At 37.7% G+C, this 11,800-nt stretch overlaps 1 long non-coding RNA gene across 1 annotated transcript in view; it reads left to right on the forward strand.

The window, feature by feature from the left end:
• The first annotated feature begins 2,773 nt into the window (after positions 1-2,773).
• LOC127841926 (uncharacterized) overlaps positions 2,774-11,800 on the forward strand; it is a 33,019-nt gene continuing 23,992 nt past the window's right edge. Inside the window, exon 1 of the long non-coding RNA XR_008031434.1 lies at positions 2,774-3,466. This is a non-coding gene — a long non-coding RNA (uncharacterized LOC127841926). The remainder of the gene's footprint in view (positions 3,467-11,800) is intronic.

Genomic DNA, 11,800 nt, shown 5'->3' on the forward strand with positions numbered 1-11,800 from the left:
CGAAATAATATTTGTCAATGATGGTTTATTGTCGATTCTACCACGGCACTTGACTTGTTTTCTATATACAAAGAAGGAAAACTACTGTTGGTTGTTACACCGATATACCAACGGTTGTTTAAAGTGACGTCACTTTGATAGTCCGCGCACTGTTTATGAATGAAGACGACGTCATTTGATTTTAATTGTTGTGATGACATCACGTTTTCGCGGAAAAGTGGAGGACGTTTCGGTTAATATAATTCTCATTTAAAATCTTTAAATCGCGGATAACTTATTAATGAAATCGTGTTAGAATCGAAATAATCGACGGGTAACCGTTGGTTATTGCGGTAATAACCAACGGTATGCCGTTCCGATGCTTGTTATCAAACCATTCGGGCTACGCCCTCGTGGTTTAATTCCTACGCATCGGAACTCCATACCGTTGGTTATTACCGCAATAACCAACGGTAACCCGTCGATTATTTCTTAAATAACCCACAGTAAGGAGTATAGATGCGCGTTATCAAATCATTCGTGCATCGCACTCGTGATTTAATTCCTACGCATCTATACTCCTTACTGTGGGTTATTCGACAACAAACCATGATAAAAAACATATTAGATCTATTTCTTAAATAATTTTAATAATTTTGTGACGTCGGTTTATTGTGAAAGATTTTTTGACGATGTTGTTTCAGCATCGTCTAAGGTATGATACCATAAAAAAATCTTCACAACGGCGACCTATGTAAAAGACCGAGCCAGTCCGATTGAGATAATGCTCGGGTCGTAGAAATACCGAATTCCCCGTAATTACCAAAATCCCCCGAATTCCCCAGAAATCCACCGAAATCCCCAGAAATCCCCCTTAATATTGATTATTTCTCAAAATACTGCGGATATTAATATAGAATTTTGCAAAATACACTGAAATCACTGATGAAACATTGTTTTTATCCAAGTTTGATCGTGAAAAACTAAAATATAAACATTATTATTGGGATTCCCAGTATGAATTCATAGTGCATATTTGCACAAGCACGATCAGGTAACAAAATCCCCGCTGTGTGTACCGATGCGTTTGTTTACAAACCAGACGACCGTAGCCATCGATCGTTAAAATGCGATATAAACAGGTAAATTTTCACAAATTTTGAACAAAAATAACTATTTTTAATATTATTTTTAAATATATATATATATATATATATATATAAAAGTCAGATACATAATGATTTTACACTTACAACTTTTTGACAGATGACCCACATTATGGTCTGCGTCAAGGGTCACGTGACCATGGTAAATCACATTGCAATAGGTTACACCACAGTAAAGTTAGTGTGAAGTTCAACATAGCTGATCCACTTTGCAAAAATTGACATTAGAGAAACATTTCTTTTTTCTCTCCTCTTTTCTGGTAGCAATTTAATTATGTTTCAGGTGTTTCCACAAAAAAGAGTATCAAAACACAAAGGATACTCACCATCAGCTATGATGAATGCATATAAAATGGTAATGGAAACTGGTGCACCAGTAAAAACTGCTGCTAGACAGTACGGTGTACCACATAACACCCTAAGAGATAGAGTGAGGGCAGAGTAGATCCGCAGACTGTCATGACAGGACAGGGTCCATTATTCTCCACTGAAGAGGAAGCAAAACTTGTCGACCATGTTAAATATATGGCAAACCTTGGGTATGGTTTCACAATAACTGAGGTTGTAGCCAAGGCAACTGACTATGCAGTGTTCTTGAAGAAGCGAACCCATGACAACCCATTGTCAGTCAAGTGGTTTCATGGTTTCAGACGACGTTGGCCTGAAATAAAGGTAGTAAAACCTAGAGCCCTTAGTCAGTGTAGAGCAAAATCCACAACTGAGCAGGCAGTGTACTCATACTTTGACAATCTAGAAACTGTCATCAAAAATAATGATCTACTTAATAAGCCTGAATGTGTATACAACATTGATGAGAAAGGTATACAGACTGAACACTCTCCCCCATATGTTGTCAGTGGCAAGGCATGTGTCCCGGCCATAACTTCATCAAGGTCAGGAATAACCACTATCATTGGTGGTGGCAATGCACTAGGAACACAGATTCCACCATTTTTTATTTTCAAGGGGCAGCGAATGAATGAAGACTTGTTTCAAGGTTCAACACCTGGCTCTGCTGGCACTATGTCTAAAAGTGGTTGGTCCAATTCTACCATATTCCTTGAGTACTTGGAACGTCATTTTGTACGCTACATTCAAAGGCAAAATGCAAGTCAGCCAATCCTATTGATATTTGATGGACACAAGTCGCATATCAATGTTCCTGTACTAGAATGGGCACAAAAGAATAATGTGCTTTTGTTTGTGCTTCCTGCCCATACAAGCCATTGCCTACAACCCTTGGATATAAGATGCTTTGGTCCCTTACAAAAGATTTACAATAATATGTGTAAAAAATTTGTGAGGGACAACCCATCTTCCAAAATCACTAAATTCAATGTAGCTGCACTGGCTTCAAATGCATATGTCAAAGCACTCTCTAACAGCAATCTAAAGGTGTCTTTTCAGAAAGCTGGCATATATCCTCTCGACAGAACAGCAGTCCCTGTTGACAACTTCAAGCCCTCCGAGCCATATGTGGGTTTAGACCCTACACCTGTCCCAGCTGCTGATCAGTCTGACGTTGACTCATATTTCAAGGCTACAGAGTCTGTTATCGATAAAAAGAAACAATATAACAAAACATTAATCAATAAAACACTAAGTAGTGTTGTTTCCGGGCAAGAAATTACCCGATCAGACATATGCCAGGAAATTGTCAGCAAAGCACAGTCCCAGCCTTTGTGTGAACCGCCAGCACCCAAGAAGCGTAAAAACAATTCCAACCTGAAAGTCTGTAAAAGGTCTGTCAGCTCACAAAAACACAAACAATCCTGTTGTTACCCCATTCCAGAACCGGTTCCTGGTCCATCAACCATAAACTTAAACCTTCAGTCAGATTCATATTCAGATGACTCTGACTCTGATATTGCTGACGAGGATAAGTGCTGCGTTTGCAAGCAATTTCAACCTGAAAAACTGAAAAATTGTGTGTCCCTTGTGTTCACTAAATGGGCACAGTGTGACTTCAATGGCTGCAAACATTGGACACATCTCGAGTATTGCTGCAAGCAGCGAGTCATTCGGCGTAATGACATATTCATCTGTCCTTGTCATGGCCAATCAAGCACTGAAGAATAATAAAATAATAAAATCAGTATAAACATGATCAGTTTAGGTAGTTAAATGTTTAAAGTTATTAACTGTTTCAAGTTTTATTGTTTTGGACCAAAAGTTATGAACTATACTGTAATTGTGTACATGGTTCGAAAGCTGGTGCTCTTAGGAGGCGGCCATATTGGATTTTTTGTGACAGGGTGGTGGAAACTACCTAGCATATTTCAAAGTTATGAATTGGGATATACATACGTAAATTTATGCAGGTATGTAGCAAACATTATATTTTTTGGAGGTATTGCTTATTTCGTTGTAATTGTAATAAAAACTATTATTGTATTGCATCTAATATTAAGGGGTTCGAAAGCCGGTTCGTCCACGCTATAACAGCTTGACACGGCAAAACTGGCATACTGGTATTTTTAGTTTTTAATTTAAGTCACATTTTGCTTTATAAATTGTATTCGAGCATTTTGCGACTTATTGAATGACTATGATACCCGATATCAACATTTCATCGGGGATTTGCAGATCACCAAGCTGTCCTGAAATTCAACATTGATTTCAAACTCTTTACTGGTTTGTACTCTTTCTTCTATGTTAGTACTTTTTATCATTTTAAAGTTAAATGAACTGTGTCACAGTAAAAGAGACATTAAGGCGATTGTGGCCAGTTTGGATCTAGATCAGCCAGCAGTCGCTTGAAAGCTGTTTGCTTAAAAGCGGTAATCTAACAATAACAAATAATTTAATTGGATACTGATTGGACTGCGCTTTTCCTGTGACCTGGCTCAAATAATAGAATTGTCATTAATCAAATTATTTATTTCGAACATTAATCATTTTTTTTTCTTGTCCCTCGGGATCAACGACTCCAGCACTTTCCTGTTGAGAATTGAATACTGCTAAAGGCGATGCTAGGGGGCGTGAGAGATGTTGCACCTTCCATTATCGCTCCATTGTTCATTGTCGGCTCGGGTACTACGTACATGTACCCCGGGTACTCTTAAGTATACTTACATGTATCCCGGGTACGGTAAATATACTAAAATGTACCCGCGAAATTTAACCCTAAATCAGTCGTTGTCGACTATTTTTTTGTATTAATTGTATATACACATTTATGTCAATTTTCTAGAGAATGGCTTCTATATTATTGGAACACATACTCAAAAAGCATGTTGATGCAGTGTTTTCTGAAAGGAAGTTTGTTTAAGATAATCGGTTGCGCGTTTTACGACTTCGGATTTTGGGCGCGTATACAACTCGGATACAGTCTAATATGGACCGAGTACAATAACGTATATTTACCGTATCTGGGGTACATGTAAGTATACTTAAGAGTACCCGGGGTACATGTTAGTATACTTAAGAGTACCCGGGGTACATGTAAGTAGTACCAGAGCCGACAATGACCAATCAAGCTTCATTATCTCTCATGAACCGACTCAAAAAACGAGTCGGCAATATTTGACTTAATTTTTGGTTTGGTTGCTCTCGAGGGATCGACAAATGTCAGAATCTTCCTAAAAGCCCTACGGGTTTGATCCCCAGAAGCGACATTGAAAACTAGCCAACTTTGTTATCTAAAAGGCTGCTAAACCTGATATACAATGATAATATGAATTTTCCCTCACATGATGTTCATCAGTTATATTATATAAAAACTCACAGCAGAAGTAAACAACTGGACACTTATTCATGAACGCATCTTTCATTTGTTTTTGACACTTTGATTTTGACATGGCCTAGATTTAAATATGTGACTTGACTTTACCAGCACTCTTGTAACAGAGCTAAAGTTTAAATGTACCATTAAAGATCACCTAAATCCAGATTTGCTATTCTAGAAGTGTGGAAAGTTTTAAGGGTGTGACAAGTAAGCAAAAATTGGTCATTACCCAGAGGCCACAACTGATCTATGACTGTTTTAAAACAAGAAAAATCAGTGCCTGATTTAGATTTCCTTACATAGTTAAATAAAAATTAATGTCAGAAGCCTGGTAACAGTATAACGGTAATGTTACCAATATGTCAGACCAGGGCCTTGATTTTGAAATCTAGGACATGCGTGGTCATTTCTCCATGAAATCAGGACAACAAAAATATTTTAAGTCCTTAATTGACCTGGCTATAGTTCTCAGATTATTATAAGCTCAATCAGTATATTTATATCATTATTTATGCTTTATGGATTGTAAACATATACACAATCATGCAGTTACATGATAGCAATAATTAATATTAAAGCTACCCATACTATAAAGGTCATTGACAAAGCCTTAGGTAAAAATGTGAACACATTGAGTGTAATCGCCCTCTCGTGCCAGCAAAAACAACACGTTGACAGGTTGTCATTTTTGACAGTTCTAGTTTCACTTTCATTTTGTGATTTCAAACTATTAACAATTATGTGGCTGAGAAAAATATCGCCATTGCTTTTTATGCCCCCGGTAGGGTGGCCTATAGCAGTTGGACTGTCCGTCAGACAGTCAGTCAGTGTGTCAGTCCGTCCGTCCGTCCGAAAACTTGAATGGCCATAACTTTTTCAATATTGAACATAGCAACTTGATATTCGGCATACATGTGCATCTTATAGAGCTGCACATTTTCAGTTGTGAAAGGTGAAGGTGAAGGTCATCCTTCAAGGTCAAATGTCAAATATAAAGCGTCTGTCCGAAAACTTTAACATTGGCCATAACGTTTTCAATATTGAAGATAGCAACTTAATATTTGGCATACATGTGCATCTCATGGAGCTGAACATTTTGAGTGGTGAAAGGTGAAGGTCAAGGTCATCTTTCAAGGTCAAATGTCAAATATATGTCGTCTGTCCGTCCGTCCGAAAACTTTAACATTGGCCATAACTTTTTCAATATTGAAGATAGCAACTTGATATTTTGCATGCATGTGTATCTCATGGAGCTGCACATTTTGAGTAGTGAAAGGTGAAGCCTGAAGGTCAAGGTCATCGTTCAAGGTCAAATGTCAAATATATGGCGTCCGTCCGAAAACTTTAACATTGGCCATCACTTTTTCAATATTGATGATAGCAACTTGATATATGGCATGCATGTGTATCTCATGGAGCTGCACATTTTGAAAAGTGAAAGGTCAAGGTCATCCTTCAAGGTCAAAAGTCAAATATATGGCATCTGTCCGTCCGTCCGAAAACTTTAACTTTCGCCATAACTTGTTTATGCCTCTGAGGGGTGGCATATAGTTTTTGAACTGTCCGTCTGTCTTTTCATAAGTCTGTCCGCCCGTCAGTCCGTCCGTCCGTCCGAAAACTGTAACATTGCCCATAACTTTTGCAATATTGAAGATAGAAACTTGATATTTGGCATGCATGTGTATCTCATAAAGCTGCACATTTTGAGTGGTGAAATGTTAAGGTCAAGGTCATCTTTCAAGGTCAAAGGTTAAATTTTGCAATATTGAAGATAGTAATTTAATATTTGGCATGCATGTGTATCTCATGAAGCTGCACATTTTGAGTGGTGAATGGTCAAGGTCATCCTTCAAGGTCAAGGTCAAATTTTGCAATATTGAAGATAGCAACTTGATATTTGGCATTCATGCATATCTCATGGAGCTGCACATTTTGAGTGGTGAAATTTCAAGATCTTGCAAGGTCAAGGTCAAATTTTGCAATATTGAAGATAGCAACTCCATCTTTGGCATGCATGCGTATTTTATGGAGCTGCACATTTTGAGTGGTAAAGGTCAAGGTCATCCTTCAAGGTCAAAGGTCATATTTTGCAATATTGAAGATATAAACTCGATAATTGGCATGCATGCGTTTCACATGGAGCTGCACATTTTGAGTGGTGAAAGGCAAGGACATCCTTCAAGGTCAAGGTCAAAGGTCAAATGTTGCAATATTAAAGATAGCAACTCGATATTCGGCGTGCATGCGTATCTCATGGAGCTGCACATATTGATTGGTGAAAGGTCAAGGTCATCCTTCAAGGTCAAGGTCAAAGGTCAAATTTTGCAATATTGAAGATAGCAACTCCATATCCGGCATGCATGCGTATCTCATGGAGCTGCACATTTTGAGTGGTGAAAGGTCAAGGTCATCCTTCAAGGTCAAAGGTAAAATATATGGCTTCAAAGCTGCGCAGATGGGGGCATTGTGTTTCACAAACACAGCTCTTGTTTAATATATTTTCTGCACATTTTTTCCAAAAACTTACATCAATACACGATTTTCTTCGTTAATTCAAACATTCCTGACAGACTTGTGTACATATTTCGCTTACATTTTGACGCGCGTAGGTAGGGCCGCATTACCGCTTCCAAAATGTGTATTCATACTATTGCCTTCGAAGAAAATCGTGTATTGATGTAAGTTTGGGAACAAAATAATTGGGACGAACAAAATTTCGGTACAAAAAAATTTGGGGCAATTTCGAACTTATCTGGTGTTTGACGGAAAGGGCCGAAAATGTGCGATTGTGGGTCAAGTTCCCACAGGTACTACTTCCCCGTTCCCCCAATTTCTTTTCCGTACTTAAAATTTTTCGTACCCAATTTGTGTTTCGTACCCAATTTGTTTGCGTAATTTTTTTTCATCCCCAAATTTTTTTTGTACCGAAATTTTGTTCGTCCCAATTATTTTGTTCCCAAATTTTTTTTCGTACCCAATTTTTTTTCACAAAATTGTTGTACCAATTTTTTTTTCGTACCAACATACACAATTGTGGTGATTGTGGTGATGCAGATAAACCTAACTTGATGCTTTTATATCCATCCTCTCTAAAGCATCGTCACACCAGTACTGTCAGTACTTTGATTTCGACCGGTTATGAAAGGCAATTCAAACTTACAATTCAACCTACTCACAAAATTGCACGGGATGATCCACAGAAAAAAATAAAATTTTATAATTAACACAACATAGATGCCATTTTAGTATGCCCCCTTCGAAGAAGAGTGGGCATATTTTTTTTGCTGGATGTTCACATGCTCATTGGCCTTGGACAGTAGATGACCCCTATTGAAATTGGGGTTACTAGGTCAAAGGTCACTGTCACAATAAGTGTGAAAATCGTTTCCGATCAATTACTCGTCAACAAATTGACCGATTGGCTTGATACTTCCCATGTTTATTTGCCTTGGACAGTAGTATTTAAATTGGGTTCACTAGGTCAAAGGTTGAGGTCACTGTCACAATAAGTGTGAACATTGTTTCCGACCAATAACTCGTCAACGAATTGACCGATATGATGGTACTTCACATGTGCACATGCCTTGAACAGTAGATGACCGCTATTGAAATTGGGGTCACTAGTTCAAAGCCCTGTTTGGGGGCATATGTGTCCGACCACGAAACTCTTGTTATTATATTTTGTATCGATAATGAAATACGCCTTTTTTTCTCAGACATTTTTTAAGCATTTAATTGTATGCGATTATGTTTGTTGTCATTGGGATGACACATCTAAAGAGAGATCCCTGTGGCGTAGTTATGATGTCCACCTAGCGACTGGGAGGTCACGGGTTCCATCCCTACTGTGGGAGCATTCTTTCGATCTCCCTCAAATGCAACAAATACTGGATCCACCCAAGAAACGGAATCGATAGCGTTTCATTATACATTAGGCTTGATATGCAAGCGAGCTTAAATAAAAAGGTCACATGAACAAATAAAAAAGAGGGATCATTGATATTTACTGGGTTTCAAACTCGTAAGGGAGATCATTTTCTTAACCCAGTTATACACATTTGCAAGGGAGATCAATGATATATGAAGAATTATCAATTTGTTTTGTATTATCTTTCTTGCGTTAGCACACTTAAAGTGAAATATAAACTTAATATTTTGAAATTTTCACAGTCATAAACTGCATGTAAATATATTTGTATATGTTATACACAAATTATATAACATAATTGTTCTTACGTTAATGCAATGTATGCATGACTAGGAAACAGCTTGTTTAAACATATATCACAAGCCTTTGTTGTTAAACGAACACAACATACGATATGTGTTTTCATTTTATTTTTTATTTCATAATTATAACTATTTTTTCTGTATTAAAGAATTCATCTTTTCATAACGTCGCATTCACACATGATATGACGTGTACCTTTGAATTGCATAATTTTAATTTTATAGGCAAGTTTGTTGCACTTCACTTCAATAAACCTGAATAGTCCGATCACCTTTTGGGCAAGTGTATTGTACTTACACATTAATAGATGCTTCCAATTTTAAGCTGATCGTATTATGTATCTTGTTTAGATCAATTATTAAATTTAGTTTACTTCATCACTGAATGTTAACTCTAATGTGCTTAAAACAAGCCACTCTCCAACACAAGTATCTGATTGTCCATTACACAAGCTAACTTGTTTGACTTGTGTCTGATTATACTTTCGTTTAAATAGCTGATAGATTGGTCACGAGTGGACCGAAAGCCTGATAATTTTCTACGGATACGTATGCCTCAATAAAAGCTACGTTGGGCACGAAATGTTGTTGTTTTTTGCCTCGTAAACCACCAGGATTTGCATAGTTTATTGCACATCAATTAAATCGGGCGTTCGCGTATTGAATTAATTTGCCAATTCGCCAGATTATTGTCTGATGTCGTCTGGTTCTTGTCACTGCCAACCAATTGAATTCTCGCCTGATCGATTTAACTCAACGAGTGAATGAAGGGTATTCCCGCCGAATACGGGCGTCTTGATTGAAATAATAATCTTCTGCTTGGTTTATTAATAGCATTTCTGTCCTGCAGGATATATATCTCGTTGGTGATTTTCGCGGAGGATTTAATGCGCAATCACGCTCCGGCGAATGGCGTACGAGCACACAATGTAACCTTTTAACATGGTGGCATCAGTGCAATTCGCTGATGCTCATTTTGGGCCATTTATCTCTATAGGGGAAGACATTTGCGGCGGTTTCTTAGAAATAAACACGTAATTACGACTAGAAACTGAATTATATTAAAGAAAAGCCTCTACATTTTCTCAGTTGATGAGAGACATATTTCAATAAAGTACGACGAATTGACTTTTTCGACGTGTAAATTGAACAATCAATTGTCGTTTTATCGAAATAGTTGATTTTTAGCTCGGCTGTTTTCGGAGAAAACATTGTCATAGCCAGCTCGTCGTGTCGTGTCCCAAACCTTAACATTTTGTTAACCTTTTGAACATTGGCTCTCAAATCAAAGTGCTTCCATCTACAACTTTGAAACTTAATATATGGATGCACCTTGATGAGTTCTACACATAACACCCTTTTTAGGTCACTAGGTCAAAGGTCAAGGTTACTGTGACCTCTAATATAAAACTTTAACATAGGCTCTAAAATCAAAGTGCTTCCACCTACAGCTTTGAAACTTCATATGTAGATGCACCTTGATGAGTTCTACACGCCACACCTTTTTTTGGTCACTAGATCAAAGGTCAAGGTCACTGTTACCTCTTATATAAAACTTTAACATAAACCTTGATGAGTTCTACACGCCACATCCTTTTTTAGGGCAATTGGTCAAAAGTCAAGGTAACTGTTGCCTCTAATATAAAATTGTAGCATAGGCTTTAAAATCAACGTGCTTCCACCTACAACTTTTAAACTTCATATGTAGATGTACCTTGATGAGTTCTACACGCCACATCCATTTTTGGGTCACTAGGTCAAAGGTGAAGGTCACTGTGACCTAAAAAAAATCTGACAAACTTTTATACACTTCAACACCGTAATTTCGAACACCGATAATCCGAAGTCACCGTTATTTCGAAGTATTTTCCGGGTCCCGATTTTGGTTCTTCTTTGTTTAATGTAAAATTTCATTGTTAATCCGAACTTCGTTAAACCGAAGAAATCGTTAATTCGAAGTGATTTTGTCGGTCCCAACACTATAATTCGCACCTAAATATCAATCTTTAATCCGAAGTCAAAACTGCAAAATAGTGAGCGTAATTTCACACCTTTGTCGTCTGCGCTTTGTACGTCAAAAACCGATAATTACACCTTTGTCGTCTGCGACTTAATCGGCCAGCGATCAGCGGACGCAGTACTTTAAAGATGAATCCAGCGACGACGACGAGGCCGACAACACAAGAATGAACATGATATCCAATCAATGTGTGACCGCATCAACGACGTAAGGCAGTTCTGCGAGCAAAACACGGGCGGAAGTGAATTGTTGAATGTCCTTGACAAATTGGAGAAATAGGTTACATGCGTCCAGTTTAGTGCTGCTAACGCCGATGTTCAGAGAGACATCGCGTCTTATTAAAAAAAAAGTTAATTCATTTCCGAAAATCTATTGCTATCTGACTAGTTTACGTTTTTAAGTAAAACCATTATTAATATTAGCGTGTAATCGAACCATGCGAATTCCACAACGTTTTATTTGTACAGAGTCAAAAAAGTCTTCTGTCAAATGTTTATTTCGAATAATCGTTAATCCGAAGTTTTTTTACGGTCCCGACGACTTCGAAATAACGGTGTTGAAGTGTATATTTAAAACTGCACCCGCAGCCGATTGTTGGCACCCGTTATGCGGTTCTCTTGTTTTACTTCGCCATGGTTCATTTCACAAGGAATACGTCTTCGGTTATACAGGAAACCA

Source organism: Dreissena polymorpha, chromosome 8, assembly GCF_020536995.1.
Source record: "Dreissena polymorpha isolate Duluth1 chromosome 8, UMN_Dpol_1.0, whole genome shotgun sequence".
In the NCBI taxonomy this organism is placed as follows: Eukaryota; Metazoa; Mollusca; class Bivalvia; order Myida; family Dreissenidae; genus Dreissena; species Dreissena polymorpha.